At 35.9% G+C, this 16,907-nt stretch overlaps 1 protein-coding gene across 4 annotated transcripts in view; it reads left to right on the top strand.

Moving 5' to 3' along the window:
• The window catches only part of LOC129754407 (inositol-trisphosphate 3-kinase A-like), a 152,820-nt gene that overhangs the window by 110,849 nt on the left and 25,064 nt on the right, over positions 1-16,907 (top strand). The window lies entirely within an intron of this gene.

Below are 16,907 nucleotides of genomic sequence, written 5' to 3'. Positions count from 1 at the left end.
ACAGAATGATAAGAAATTATATTTCTTTTCTTCATTTTCAATTGAAGGATTGATTGAAATACTTCTGATAATACATTTGAAATTAAAAAAAAAATTAAAATTATCTTTTCTTTTAATTTGTATCTGGTACGAAACTGATAATCAACGAAATATGGAATTCCAAGTTTTGTTATAAATATTGAAAGCTCAAAGACAACAGTAATTAAGTTTACATCGCGTAATAAAATTAAACTTTAAAGTTGCAACTTCGAATAGTTTTTTTTTTAACTTTTCATAGATTAATTATAAAAATCAAGATCGATTAAAAATACTTTTTAAAATAATAAAAATAAGTTAAACGCTTATAAATTTTCAAGCGCAGTTATAGTTTGAAATAACAAGCTCTGAATATTTTGTTAATATAAATTAAAATTTTTTTTTACAAGAATATTATGTTACTAGACAACAAAAATTTAAAGATGAAAAACAAATACAAACTTTTTATAGGTATATCTTTAAAAAATTATTTGTTCGACTATAAAATTCGGTTAATTAATTTGAAAATTTAAACAAAAATTCAACGATAAAATTTGGTAAATTTATTTAAAAATTCAAATTGAATGCATTAAATTTCTCATGTTTATCAGTAAAAGTAATGCTCTTTTTGTTAGAACATTTCTAGATTATGAAAATACTTTTTTTTTGAGGAACTTGTGCTTAAAATACTTCTCATCAAATTTTACTCGCTCATTTTCAATATCTATTCATTTCTTCTAACTTTCTATCCGAAAATAATTTTCATAATCTTGAAATTGTCCTACTAAATCAACGTAACTTTCACCTGTAGAGTCGATAAATAAAATAAAAAAAAAACAAAATCACGGTGACTTCAAAAATCTAAAATATGAAGATAAAAAAAATATAAGTTTTTAATACTTTAAGATTTTCTTTTTCAAAAACTTCTGACAACTTCAAAATCTTATTTATGGCATTTAGTAGGTATTGGTGTCCTGAACTCGAATATTTTGTAAGTTTTTGTCTATCACCTCTCGTTTTGGTGATATAGTAATTATAAGTTTAAAAAATGAATCAAAATTTCAAAAATTTGAAATGACAAGTATTTCACGACTGAAGAAAGTGGTTAAAAACGAAAGTTTAATTTCATTTAACAAATTTGTTGAAATTTGCTAAATGATTTGATTTATGCTTTTTATATTAAATCTGAAATTCAATGAAGTTAATACTTCTGTGGAAGTTCGTCAAAAATCTATTATTTTTCAGAATTGGGAAAATTAACCAAAAATATAAAGCTTCTTCAACATTTCGCCTATTTTCAAAAACTTCAGAGCACAAACATAATTAAAAATTACCTCTTGAACTCATTTCACCTCAGGAAAATGTAAATCTTTTAATCCAAAGTTATTTGTCAAAATCCATTTGAATTTTGAATTGAGGATTTAGAAAAACAAAAAACACAAAATAAAATCGAGGCTGAAATTGGTTTTCTTCAAGAATATTTCATACCGCATGAAACTTAAAATGATTTAAGCGATTTAGACTACACAGAAAATTTTTTTGACTATTGCGTGTCACTGAAAGCTGCAACCTTTAAAATAAATCACCTGTTATTAACAAAACCTGCAATTTTAAATTGTTTTCCTTGAAAGTTTACGAAGATTCATTTATTATTACAGCAATTGTCCTGTAAAAAAGTTGTACACTAAAAATTAAATGTCACTTAATTGTGTTTTCGACCTTTAAAATTACGGTAAATGTCCTGCTCCTTTTTGTTACAGGACATTTGCGTAATTTTACAGGAAATAATTTTTGCTGTGCAATATAAAACTATTTTTAAGACAAAGTAGGGTTCATGACACACAGATTTGAGTTTTAATACAAAAGATTTATAAAATTGAAAATTGAAATGGAGAATTATAAATTAGTTTCAATTCTTGAACGTCATAGATTATTATTGAATGAAATGTCTCAGGCATGGAGTAAGATAGGAATAAATACCGCTAGAGGTGAGCCAATTTTTTGACATGTCTGCTAACATTGTTTTTTGAACACCTTTTCATTTCTTGAACTGAATATTTCACTTATAAAAAATCTCCATGGGAGTGGTTAAACCCCTAAAACCCCCCCGTTCGCACGACCTTGGCTGTAGCCAAAGAATTTTTCAATAAACTCCATCTGTTGAAGTTTCATTTGCATTAAGTGAGAACAAAATATTCATGAAAAACAAAAAAAAAAGTTACATTTTCCGATTAATTTTTTGCGCTTTTCAATACAAAATTTTAAATTAAAACATGGGTACCTAAAATTCATTTTAAAAATCTGCAAAAATTCTGTCGTCCGTTCTGATTAAAACGGACACTTTGGGGCTTTTGAAATTTAAAAAAGTTGGGGGTTTTGGGGTTTAAACCGCCACCCCCTCCCCCCATGAGGGTCCATCAGAGGAAATGCGGTATTTTACTCTACACTCAAAAATTTTTTTTTCTTAATCAAATTTTGATGATGGATTGAGTTTATTCGATAGTAACAATCTTGACTCGGAACTGATGTCAAAACCTCGAAAACTAATCCCAGATTTAGAATTCAGCAACAGTTCTCTACCTTTTCTCACTTATTGATGGAAATCATTTCTAAACTTTATTTGATGATTTTTTTTCGGATTTTTTCAGTTTTTTTACAAACTTTTACAAACAAACTTTTAATATATTCAATGTGGATGGTTTTACATTTCCGTCAAAATTTAAATCATGATTTTCGAAACTCATATGCATTCTTTACATTTAGTTAATATTTTTCTGAATATGAAAACAAAAACTTAGAAATCATATGAAAAATCCAAAAAAATAACAAATAATCAATGAATTATAATTATGGATTCTTGATTGAAGGGCTCTGAAACTTATTTCAATTCATGGCTCATATTTCAAAATTCAGAAACCTTTTTTATGTACATCTCAGAAAACATATTGAAACTTCAAAACAGATTCAAAATTAAAATTTTGAATTCAGGTTCAAAATTCAGATTCAGATTTAGCTCGTAAATGAGTTCCGAATGACTATTTCGGTAAGAAATTTAAATTGCAAGACATCACTTGCTTATAGTTCGATTTTAAAATTCAATCAAAGTCAGTTCGTTTGCACAATACAGCTGAAATGACACAAATTAAGAAAAATTTGAGTTTATTTTGTGTTAAGAAAAACTTATTGAAAAAAAAACCAGCCACAGGAATTGATTTTTAATTATAATTTATTGATGATGAAGACACATGTATCTTTCTTAAAAAAAATGAAGGAAATTCCATAGGTTTGGTATATTGTTCAACATTATTAATATTGTAGTTTTTTTTTTCAAGAGCCAAATTTCAAACTAAAATTTTAAACTAGGATCGAGTTTGCATAAACCCGATTTGATCCGCAATATTTTAATCTGTTACTTTTAATATTGAAGATTGGTATTAATTTTACGATTTTTGGTGTACGTTCCAACTTGGTGTAAGTTCAAATCAAATAAGCAAAAATAAGCTGGCCAGATTACCCGGTTTTACTCGAATTTGCTCGGATATTTGATAAAAAAAAATTGGCAGAGGTTCGGCATAGCCCGGTTGCCCAAATTTTGTTTGAAATTTTCCTGAATTTGTCCGGATTCATTCACATTTTTGTGGAAAATCAAACAACAAAATTCAAATCGCATTATATTTCATTTTAAGTTTTGTCGCCCAAAAATGAAATTTTGCAAGCAAGATTTGATAAAATAAACAAACATGTTTTTTTGGGAGCCTGATATTCGATTCAAACCAATTCGATTCAAAGTCTGGTTAAGTTTCCCGATGAAAAAAATAATGATTCATATGTTTTTTTTCTTGATTTTTGTTGAATAGTTCCTGGATTTTTGTCCAATTTTCCCGTGTAGTACCAGGATTTTGGTTTAAAAATTTGGAAATGAAATGCCCGAATTTTGCAGGTTTTAAATAAAAAAGCCCAGATTTGCCCGGCCCGGATTCGTGCGGGAGAACTTCTGGCAACCTTAAGCTAAGTTCACCAGATTATGATGCAAATTTGAGGATTTCGACCATCGATGAAAGTAAGTTGCCTAATTTGTTACTAAAGGATTCTAGCATAGAATTGGTTGACTACACACATTTTGCATTGGCTGATACACTAGGTACAACTTATAATTAAAATCAACACAAGTTGATAAAATGAGCATCTGGATATAACACTCATTTCAAATGTTGAATTTAAAGATAGGTGTGGTAACTTAATGCACACCACGAAAAGTCAATATATTCATAATCGGGATATTCTGATACAACGAAATGAATATTTCAGATGCAGGGAACCCATGAGACCCAGGGTGTTGTTTTCAGAAAGGTGGGGGAAGGAATTTTTTATGAGAAATCCTATTTGGCAAATAGGATGAATAAACAAAAAAATTAAACGAATATGATTTAGAAATGATTTTCTAATAGAAACGTTCTCACCAAACTCCGGTGATAACTGGTATGTTTTCACCGGTGATGTCTTCTTGTTTTTCCTGGTCCCGGTGATCTTGAAACTGGTTGAATTCAAATATTTTAGACCAGGTCCCTCGTATGTTTTTATTCACGAGAAAAAGAAAAGCAGATGCAAATGCAACCTCACAAGCATCCATAAAGTTCTTCCGAAAGCTTCTTCAATACAACATTGCAACTTTAATAATTGCTGAATCTGCGGCCAAAGGATTTCACAAATTTTTTGTTTAGCAAAACATTTTACCTGTCAAACAGAGCGGATTTTGTGGTTTTTCATATTACTTCACATATTATTTCTTCTTGAATAGATATTTTGTAATTACTCCTAAAAATTTCCATAAACAAACTTCATCGACCGTTTCTTTCGGCAGCTCATGAACGGCTACTGTGCATGTTTCACACGCGCAACTTTCTGAAAAAACACCTAATTCGCACATTTATATCAATCCTTAGTTGAATTTGTTTTAAAATCCTCAAAATTATTAGGTTTTCTTAAAATTTTAATAATTTTTTTCTCATACGAAAACAAAACACGTGCTGACGTTTCAGGACTCGCCTACTCTTCCTAATTTGTTACTGAAGGATTCTTTATACAAATCCTGGGGTGAAATTATGAATCCTTTTCGATTCGAGTTACCCGTTTCGAGTTGAACTCGAATCGAATTAGAATCAGTATTACGAATTCTAAATTTTAAAGTACCAGATTGAGAGTAAATCGGGTAGTAGATCATCGCGAAACGTTCCATTCGAATCGAGATCGGTAATGCCAAAGTTGGTCGAATCGAACGAAACTCGATTGTTTCGAGTTCCATAATCCCGCCCCTGATTATCATTTGAAAGATTTTAAGATGGATTTTCAAAAGTTTCTAATTACCACGAAAAACTATTTATGTAACAGAACTTAAAAATGAATAATCAAACAGTATTGAAAAACCAATATTTTTATTTTTTTTTATCATACATTGTTTTTTATCCCCCCTAGAGTCAGTTCTTCCTACGGGCCTATGTAAAATGTTTTTGGGGATCGCCTTAAAATTACCCAGAGGAGTTGAAATTTTGAAATTATTTTTTTAAGGATCGGATTCACTCTGGATGGGAAAAGCTAGATTTAAGAAAACGTGGAAAATTTGCGCCACCCTAATTCACATATATGTTTCGCGAAATCCCTCCAATTTCCCCTCCCACCACACGACAATAAAGACCTTCTCCGAAAGGAAATGAATTTTATGGAAGCTAAAAATTAATTACCAATGTTGTTGTGTTTCCACAGTTGTTGTTGTTGTTGTTGATTGGCTTGTTTTTTTACACCTTGTGGGTAGTCAGCAACTGGTAAGGTAAAAGCCGACTTTTTTAAGCACCAATATTAATTGCTGTTTACCAACTTTTCTACCCGTTGCGCCATTTCAGAAACATACCATAAGGCGAGACGAACATCAATTGAGTTGACGGTTTTACAACTGGCTAATTCACTACTAAACTAACAAGTGCGGTTTGAAGTCTGTTTATATGTGTCCATAACAAAAGTATCGATAATATTTAAGAAAGTTTTGGCCCATATTTAGAATGACAGAAATTTTAGAATCAAAAGTCTCTCAAAAAGCATATCTCAATCAAGTTCAAACAAGGCCGGAGAAGTTGTTATGGGTCAGTGCACCTCCAAACCAGTACTCACCCAATCGCTCTGTTTACATCGTTAAGTGAGAAACAAATCGATCTGGTAAGATTTATGCCCACCTATAAAGTTTACAAATTTGGAAACGTGTCCCCAACTATATTTGGAGTTTCCCTCATTCTCTCTATATAGATCAACTGCGTTTGATTAATTTTTGCTCAACCACTTCGATTGGGGCGATGTTCCCCTAGTGTCATCTGATTAATGATTTCGGAACGGTGCTTGTTGTTGTTGTTGTTTGACCGTAGTGGTGAAAGTCTGTGATTCATCCGCTAAAAGTGGCTGATAGTCACTTTTAACGGCTTCCCAACAACTCTGATCTTATTTGGGCTTTAATTTCTTACTTGATCCCAAACCGACCCAGGAAGTTCTCCCGGTCCTGATCTTCATCTGTTCAATCGTTCCTCGTGCCGGAAAGTGTGACTTGAAACACGAATAGGGATTGCTTCGAGATTTGAGACACCATCAGCAGCAGCCGCAGGTCACCGAAGCGTGAACTTTGAACATTTTGCCCTTGCAGAGTTTATCATTTCGTTTCAGATAACAGTCGACGTCGACCCACACACGTCGATAATTAGTTGTCCCCGGTTGACAAATGCGAGTGTTATTAAGTGACTCAATGAGAAAATTTGTATAAAAACATTAACAAAATGAGTTAATTACGTGTTGAATTAGGGAATAATTAACGAAATGAGTCAAATAAGAAAAAATAATTCATGATTTTTTTTCCTGAGGTTGTTACGCATTCCTAACTCTTTTTTTTCGCATGAACTTCTGCTTACCAAAGTTTAAAATCACAAGATATTTTTAGAACAATATTTAAAATTTCCGAATGAAAATTGAAAAACTAAATTTAGGGAGATTCGCTGGTTGGTAATTTGAGACTGTTTTAGCAGCCATAATTGCCAACCGCCTGTCTGCTGATAATGTCTCTCACGTGTAGTGCCACTTGCTTCCAGCAAGTAGTAAGCAAATAGAACTTAAATCGGTCGTTTGGCTCGATTGCAATCCTGATTGAACATCTAAATAGCCCAGTTACCACACATATAATGATGACAAAAAGTCAGCAGAAATTTAAGGCTGTGATAAGTGGGTCGAGAAAATCCTTGACTCTAAAGAGAGATTCAGAACAGTACTCAAGTAACAACTTGAAAAAGGAAAAGAGAAAATATTGGAAAAATATTACCTACTCCAACTTACTAGATGTTGATCACGTTTGAAGAGGTGAATCAAACAACTGTAATATCTGTCCAAAGACATCAACGCTCGATGAAATTTGCTCTTCAATTAAGAAATGCCAGTAATATTAACGGGTGGCAACTAAAATTTTGGAATTTTTTCGGGGCCCCACTACTTAAACATAAACGAGCTCAGAGAAAATGAGAGTGTGTATGTGTTAGCTTTTTTCGTCAGTATTTTTGGTTTTGTTTTATGTTTGCCCAGTTTTGCACATATAGTCAGGAAACATGTTAGCATTTTTTTTTTAAGTTGTATAACAACATCGGTGAAATTTATTGTCGTTTTTCAAAACCCCTCCTTTGTTTTTTTTTTGTTTTCTTTATATGATCTTATTCTATAATATAAATGACACTTGATAACTACACTAATTGTTAATAATATAATTTGTAAAAGAGCACTGCACGATTCTTCTTTCAATTTGTTCTCTGTTTAGTTGTATAATTTCGACGTTTGCGTTGTACAATGCCATCATTGATTCGTTTCTGGCGTAATTCTGGATCCGATTACACCTAGGTCTTTTTTTACACTGATATACGTACCGCGTAAAAAAAAACCGTGTAAAAAAAAACCGTGTTAATTCCCGAAAACCGTGTAAAAAAAAACCGTGCTAATTGCGGAAAACCGTGTAAAAAAAGACCTTCAAATTTATGCAGCTTTGAATCTTGAAACAATAAGACATGTAACTAGACACTTTAGACCTTAGACCTGACACATGAGACCTAAGATTTGAGACCTGAAACTTGAGACTTTATACTTAAGAAATGAGACCTGAGATCTGAGACTTGCGAACTGTTACCTTAGACTTGAGACCTGACAATTGAGACATGAGACCTGAGAACTGATACATGAGACATGAGACATTAGACATAAGACATTAGACCTGAGACATTAGACATGAGACATGAGACATTAGACCTGAGACATGAGACATGAGACATGAGACCTGAGACCTGAGACATGAGACATGAGACATTAGACATTAGACATTAGACATTAGACATTAGTCATTAGTCATTAGACATTAGACATTAGACATGAGACATGAGACATGAGACATGAGACATGAGACATGAGACATGAAACATGAGACATGAGACATGAGACATGAGGCATGGGTCTGAGGTCTCAAGTCTCCGGTTTCAGGTCTAATGTCTCAGGTCTCACGTCTCATGTCTAATGTCTAATGTCTCATGTCTCATGTCTAATGTCTCAGGTCTAATGTCTCATGTCTAATGTCTCATGTCTCATGTGTCAGGTCTCAGGTCTCAGGTCTCAAGTCTCATGTCTCAGGTCTATAGTCTCGTGTCTCGTGTCTCGTGTCTGAGGTCTCAGGTCTCATATTTCAGGTCTCAAGTCTCAGGTCTAATGTCTCAGGTCTCAGGTCTCAGGTCCCAAGTCTCATGTCTCAGGTCTCAGGGGTCTCATGTTTCACGTTCTTAGTCTCAGAGCTAAGATTTTCCCAACTTCAAAAAGATTCTAAGTGTTTTCCTTTGAAAAGGACTTAGAATATTTTCTCTCAAAAACCGTGTTAATTCGCAAAAACCGTGTAAAAAAAACCGTGTTAATTCCCGAAAACCGTGTAAAAAAAGCCGTGTAAAAAAAAACCGTGTAAAAAAAAACCGCGTAAAAAAAAACCTAGGTGTACTTAGTTAAAACGGCCTTACGCTTCGAAAACTGCTGCGGCCTTCGTACGAAGCAAGGTTCTTAGATACACTAGGTTCTCCGCCTTTCACAGTAAGTAGGCGAGGAGTGAGCGGGGCTCTCAATGAGTTTGTTTATTTTTTGCTCAGCTTTTCTGTGGTTTGTTGGTAAACAAACTTCATGAGTTCCGCATAGTTGCATAGCCTACATAGCCAAAATGGCTGAATCGGGAATTCGTTATTCGGGAACACCTCCTGGTACCTGGTACCCACCTTGGTACGAAGCGAGGCGATTGTTAGTTCTTCAAAATTATCGACGTTTTTTGGTGAATTTTAATAATAATAAAACAGGTTTACCAGTTCTCCATGCGTTTCGAGCTGCTTTGGCAATCGCTCCTCCTCAGTGGACACTAAAATTATATTTTACGTTTTAACATTAAACTTTAAATCTAAATTTTTAATTTTAACTTACAACTGACTGGCCATCGTCTAAACTATTTTGATTTTGGATAGTTTGTTTTGTTTTGCGTTTACATATTTTGTTTGTCAGTGTTTGTGTCAATTTTGCGATTATGGGGTCGTAAGCAGTCTTAAAATTTAACGAGTCTCTCTGCCTATTGACGACATTATCGTCACCTCTCAATTTGATGTCAAATGGCATTTATTCTAGCATTGTATCCAATTACTCTTTCCAATATTTTGGTATTTTCAAAATCGAAAATGTACCCAGTCAATTGTAAGCCTAGTCTGTGGTTGTTTATGTTGTAGAACGGTCGCCATCCAATGACGGTGCTAACTAATCCAGTGTAGATTGAGACAATCGTATATGTAGGGATTATCCAGCTCGTGACAGATTCTACTGACCTTTTTCGATGTGTTTTGAAAAAGTTAACTTCTACTGCACACAAAAAAACAACTTTCCTGGTGAAGATGTTCACTTTGAAAGATTTTTGAATGGAGAAAAAAGAGCTTTGTTTGCACTTGCCGTGAAGGTGAAGGTTTTTTTTTGTGGTTTAAGACATTTTCAAAATCGAAGGAAAATCATGAAATGAATATCGAATTCTAAATATTTTAACAAAACTTTTATTTCAGTTAAAAAGGGAATAAATTAATTTGAAAAAATATGAATAGAATTTTGATTTCAGTATCAAAACAAAGATTTTGAATTCATAATCAGGCATCATTGAAAAATTAGCTATGGAACTCCAAAATGAATTATACCATAAAATTTATGTACGTGTTCGTTTGAAATTAAAAAATCATATACAGTACCGTTCATAATTGTATAGAAATTGGTAGAAAGCGCACTGTCACTTCGACTTTGAACTTCCATAACTTTTTATTCTGATGATATTTTTTGATCAAATTTTTTTCGTTAGATAAATCCACTATCACACTATTATAACACAAAATTTGAACTTTCTGGAATTTGTGTGGCCAGAGAAACAGTAATTCTACGAAAATCGGACTTTTTGGACTTTTCTCATTCAAACTGCAATATCTCTGAAACTACGCTACATTTTTTATTGAAATTTTGCAGAGTGATTGTTGAAATATAAAGCTACAATATCTGAAGTTTTCGAAAAGTTCTATCGATGAGATCAAAAGTTGCACGAGGTGCAATATTTCAGGCATGAACCTTGAAATGCGATTTCTATAGAATTTTGAACGATTCATCAAAACAATATCGTTTCCTCCACCAATCAGACAAAAAATGTCTGGCAAAAGCAATGAAGAAAAGAAAAAAAGGAATACATGATCCATTTGTGTTTTGAAATCAGAATCTCGCGATATTGTTGTGATTTTTCGGTTGAAGTAGATTTACTGGTTGTTAAACAGAGAATATGATTTTCCTATGGAAACAATCGTCCAAAATTCTATGGAAATCGCATTTCTAGATCCATGCCTGAAATATTGCACCTCGCGTAACTTTTGATCTCATCGATAGAACTTTTCGAAATCTTCAGACATTCTAGCTTTATATTTCAACAATCACTCTGCAAAATTTCAATAAAAAATGTAGCGTAGTTTCAGAGATATTGCAGTTTGAATGAGAAAAGTCCTAAAAGTCCGATTTTTGTAGAATTACTGTTTCTCAGGCCACACAAACTCCGGAAAGTTCAAATTTTGTGTTATAATAGAGTGATAGTTGATCTATCTAACGCAAAAAATTTGAACGAAAAATATCATCAGAGTAAAAAGTTATGGTAGTTCAAAGTCGAAGTGACAGTGCGCTTTCTACCAATTTCTATACAATTATGAACGATACTGTATATCCACTATTTTAACTTCTATAGATATTTAAAATTTCCTAATCAACCGAATCGGTATCGATTTTTCAAAAAGGCGTTTGCGCCAAAATTAAACAAATTGTGTTTAAAGGTGAGTGAAAAAGCACGTTCGAAGACCTACATTTTGAATGTACTCACTTGTCAGATAGATGATTTGTGGGCTAGATTCATTGTAACGTCTCGATTTCCTTTGAAAGTCGAAGCTGAAACAAGACGACAAAACTCTCAAAAATCAACAGTCACTGATTTTAATCAGGACTGAATCCCACTTCGTGCTAAAGAAAAGTTAAAATTTTACTAGCAAAATTGCGTAGCTCAACTTAACAGCACTTAAGCGCCAACAACTAAAAAGTTGATGTGCTGAAGTCTCTTAAAACCCGGACTTTCTTCCCAGGGGTGGGCTTCCAAAGAAGACTAAACAAAATGGTGTTGGCGAAATGAGGAAAGTTTGTGTAGGTTCACGAATTTAGTCGCCGTGGTAATAGTCGTAGTTCTCCACAGCATAAAATAACCAAACACAATGCTTAAAAAGAGGTTCCCAAAGGTAACTAAAATGCAAACTTACCGATAAAATCGTCCTCGCACCTGCACACAAGCTACCGCCAGAGAACTTCCCGGGCTGGGTTTGGATGCCAAACGTATAGCTAGGCCCTTAACTCCCGAGATCATCGTAGGCTCGAATCACAACTTGCGCGGCACGTACTATTAGGGCAGATTTATTGGGGAAAATACTTGAAGGCAGTAGGGTAATAACCGCAAATTTCACATTTCAGCACACAAAGATCCACTCCCAATAAGACTGACATGATACATGTTCAAATTATGCATTGGAGATATTACGGATATTACCACTTTGCCTACTACGGGCCGTTACAGCATACAATGAAGAATTGCCACCAACCATGACCTAGAGGATAGTGTTCTAGTATTCTACGCCAGAGGTCATGAGATCGGATCTCGATCAAGGCATACATAGTACTTGTTAGAGGTGCTAATAACAACTGTTCTGTTGAATGGTATAAATTAAAATGATTAATTATTTTTTGTTCCGATTATAGTCGTTACCATCTTTATGGCATTCGCGACTTTGTATCAACGTTGCAATGAGTTATTTTCTAGAATTCTCCCCCTTTGATACCCGCCAATTGACGTTTGTTGTTTATTCAAATGATTTCTTTGATGTATTCCACCACTCCTCCTCAGCACATGTTGGTTAGAGTCCCATATTCGCTCGCATTTGTTTCGAACGGACACGGTTCAACGATTTCGTTAAGATGTCCGCCAGCATCAGTTCTGTTGGGCAATACTCAAGAGAGATCACCTTGCGTTCCGCCAAGTTCTTGGTGAAAAGGTACTTGGTTTCCACGTGTTTGGACCTTTTTCCGCTGCTTCTGGTCACCAATTTGCAGCTCTGGCTGTCTTCCTTCTTCCGAGCTGGACCTTTCACCGGTTCCCCGATATCAAGAAGCAATTTCCGCAACCACAGTAGTTCCTGGCAGCCTTGAGCAAGATACATGTATGTAATCCGCTACGGTTTAATGTATGTATTGCGTCTTACAAATGAAAGACTGTTCTGTTCGATAGCTTAAATAAGAATGATTTTATTATGGTCAGTGATTTTATTTTCACATGACATTGTAGAAAGTCAAAACCATGGATTGCCTAGATTTCCACAAACTCATCTTGGATTGCTTGATCTCTAACAGTATGTTTGTTTCATGGCTCCTCACAGGATGAGGGAAGTCGCCTCCCAGATGAAGCTTGAGGTCCACGGTTTCCTTGAGGCACTGCGGGGCTCGCTTTGCCTCCGTCCTATGCCTTCATTCCGAGAATCGATTCGCAAATCCCGATTTCTGGCCGCGTGTTCACTGCCAGATACAGCAAACTTCCAACGAGACTCTCATATTGTTCGGAATCGGGAAGAGCCTCCGTCTTCTCCCTTTGTTGTATGTAGCCGTGATCTAAATATCGGCACTTTTGATCCTTTCGCATCGCTCAGGTTGAACCTCTCCAGCAGCTTTTCGATGTACACCTTTGACCCAGATCGAAACCTTTTTTTCATCGTACCACCTGGATACCAAGAAACTGCACTTTGGGCAGGGGAAAGGAGAGATCCTTTCAATTATTTATTTTCGGATTCCTTCGAAGAACCATCTTGTGTCGTAAGGAACCGGAAATCTCTGCTAAAAACCACCTTTTAAGCTTCCCGTCGATGAAACGCCATGCTTTGTGTTGCTAAAAGTTGCCAACGAATGTCAAATTCTTATGGGTTCCAATTCAAACTCCAAATCAGGCTTTCTCCCATGCCACAGTTTGTATGGCGTCTCTCGGATCGAACATGCTCTGGAAATACTTGGCCGTGTTGATGGCCTTACCCCAGTAACGGTACTCCATGCTTCCTGGATCATACAGCTCGTCATTTCGACAGTTCGAACGGTTCTTTCGCTCCTGGACACCGTTCTTTTGAGGAGTGTATGCCGTTGTAAACTGCTGTAGGATTCCTTCGCTCCTAAGGAAATTAGCCAACGCACGCCCTTGGTACTCGCCACCTTGATCGGATCTGATCACCTTCGGCGGTTGGCCGAATTGCATCTTCATTTTACAGACCAAATTTTGGACATCTTCCAACGTCTCGTACTTCTTCCTCAGAAAGAGCTGAGTGTAGCGGCTGTAATCGTCGATAAGTGTAAGGAAGTACTGATGAATGATGAATGAATACCTCGGATCCTTTCTGCACAAGCTTGCCAAACGAAACCAGGTTCATATGAAGATCAGGAACTTGGTAACCATTTTACATAAGCCAACTCCTTCGACCAGTGCTTGTTTGCCATCGGCAATCTTCGCCGTCCCCGAAATACTTCGGTTCGACTCCATCTCATGGAACAAATTTTTGTTGGCACACATGTTCGAGCTTGCACTCGAATCTACGATCCAATTCCGGACACCTCGTACGGAAAACGCAAAATCTTTGTTCCTGCCGATTAGATGATGCAAAATCACCGGAGGAATCGATAATGTCCCTCTGGCTATTTGACATACCTCTGGCCATTAACTGGGAAGTCGGTTCAGGAAAGAATGTCACTAACATGGTATATTAATGGAAAAAAACTCTGATGTTCTTTAAGTTATTCAGCCGAAAATTCAGATATTTTTTTATACGTTAGATTCCAAGTTCCAAAACAAAATAGAAAGGATTGATTTACTTTCCAAAGGCACTTCATGATTCCCATTTTATGTTCGGCATGCAGTACTTTAACGCACTTTTTAAAATTATGTTGTTTCACAATCCATTGCTGAGCCAAAATAGAATTTTCGAAGCTTGCATTTCAGCAAGCACGAGACATCTGGATGTTTGCTGCTTGCAGAAAACAACAAATCGTCGAAAACAGTGCGTAAATGTGCTGCTGCTGCTGCCGATGTTGACGATGATGTTGCGACCGTGACTCGGCTCGGTGATCATTTCGAGATTTCTCTCCAGCCCCCACGGGACCAACCAGACTTGGCCAAAACATTGTTCCTATCTGGCGAGTGGCTGGCCGGCCGGATGCTGTTTTGCTAGCAATATGGCAAGCAATTTGCGCGCGCATGCAACCGACTACATGTGTTTTTGGGTTCGGTTTTTGGCCATGCACGCCGGTTGGGGGGGAAGGCTTAAGTTTTGAAAAGGGCGCCTTGCAAGTTTTAAGTTTCATTTCGACAAACTGTAGACTTCAATTGATAGCAAAAACTGTTTACTACTTTTTGAAAGTGGAGGAAAGCGTCTCGCGACTCACAACAGCCAGCCAGCCAAACGATCATGTAAAGTTTATGAATATGGATGGATAATGACACACGCGCATCGGCGGCGGGCGGCTTATTGTTGATGTTGTTGTGGTTGTTGTTTTCACTTTTGTTATTGTTATTGTTGTTGCCAGGTACGGATTTTGGCACAACAACAATTGGCATGTTTCGCATGTCGCGCCGCCATTCAACTGCCGACTTTTCTCCCAAGAGGAACTTTCCGGATCGAGCCGAACCCCCCATGGGATTGCGAAAAATATCTCCGAGTCATTGTCTGTCCGTCTGTTTGTGTCTGCCGGTTCGTGTTTTTTTTTTCATTCTCTGAAACTATTCAAATTCAACAACTGGCAGTTTGATGAGGTGAATCATCCTAAATTTAAAAATTGTGCCAATAACCGGAATATAAAAAAATCACTTTTGCTCCCATATGTATTTTTGATGCCTTCTACTTTAGAATTTGTTAGAAAACAAAATTGACTGGGACGTTTCATGCTTCAAGTTTTCCATTCCAAAGAGCTGAATTTATTCGTTCGACGTCAGCTGGAATTCGACTGAAATTTAGATAGGTATAACTCATAGAGCACTCAACGCACATTTGACTAGAGACGAACCTGAAGTGATTCAGACTTTAATAATCACTGTGTGGCCTGTTGTAGCCACTCAGTCTCATAAATCTTACCATCAAATGACACTTTAATTGAGACAACACGAAGTCCCGCTAAATGTGTATTTGAACTGCTACCGGAAGTGGCCCAATGACGGGGCACAGAGATTCTGGGATAAACTTAGCTCGTGTAGCATCAGTCTAGCTTGGTCAGCAGGGAAATGATACCCAGAATTAATTTCGTCGCAAACATTCCGAGTCTTTTTGCTGCTTCAATTCTAAGAAACTTTCTGAGCAATCCCGGGCATTTTGGAAACATAATTCACGAAACGCGCAAAGCATCCAAGGAATTTACACATTTTTTGTTGCTTAGCTTAAGCTGATAAATATACAGCCGCGGAACATATTGATTCGATGATAAGCCGAAGTGGGAATAGATAAAGGCCTAATCGAAAACACTTGAGCAATTATTTTTCCGCGATATCTATAAGGCTATTACAGGTTTAATCGCGCGATTTTAAGCGATCAAAACAGAAGTATCCACGCGGAGATAAGTACCAACGTTTGACCTCGCCCACCTTTTTGGAGGGGTGTAAACAATCACAGAAATGATTCATACTACGTGCGCGTGTAACACTCTGGTTACAGTTGAGATTAGGTTTTCACCCAATATTTCGAAAAAAAAAAGTCTCTGGCACGCTTTCTGCAATAATAATAATTTTGGGGAGAATTTTTAACTCTAATATTTGTGTGAGCCTACTTGGTTGAATAATTTCACTGAATCAAAGCAATCGAAAGATTCCTTTTAATAAAGGGAATCTTTCGGTTGCTTTGATTCAGTAGAATTTTTAAAATTTGTATAAAACTGACCTATTTCAATCAAGCTGCAATCAGCTTATCATGAATCAGCCGTCGCATAACTTTAATGGTTAGAACAAAAAAAACTCACGAAATCCCCTTCACCAATCACTCCGGAAACCTCAAAACATCCGGCGCAAAAGAAATTCGCTTTTGACGTCACACGACTCATTGATTCAGAACGTTAGTATATAGTTTGGTGGAATCACACGTGGTTCAACTTTTTACTAGAAGAAGACGTAGGTAGCAGCGGGCAGAACGATTCTCGGAAATGCAAGGCCACTCGTCAATCGGTGAAATATTTGCTGGCTGACTGGC

This window comes from Uranotaenia lowii, chromosome 3, assembly GCF_029784155.1.
Source record: "Uranotaenia lowii strain MFRU-FL chromosome 3, ASM2978415v1, whole genome shotgun sequence".
Classification (NCBI taxonomy): domain Eukaryota; kingdom Metazoa; phylum Arthropoda; class Insecta; order Diptera; family Culicidae; genus Uranotaenia; species Uranotaenia lowii.
The sequence above is the reverse complement of the archived record's forward strand: the minus strand, read 5'-3'. Positions and strand labels throughout refer to the sequence as shown.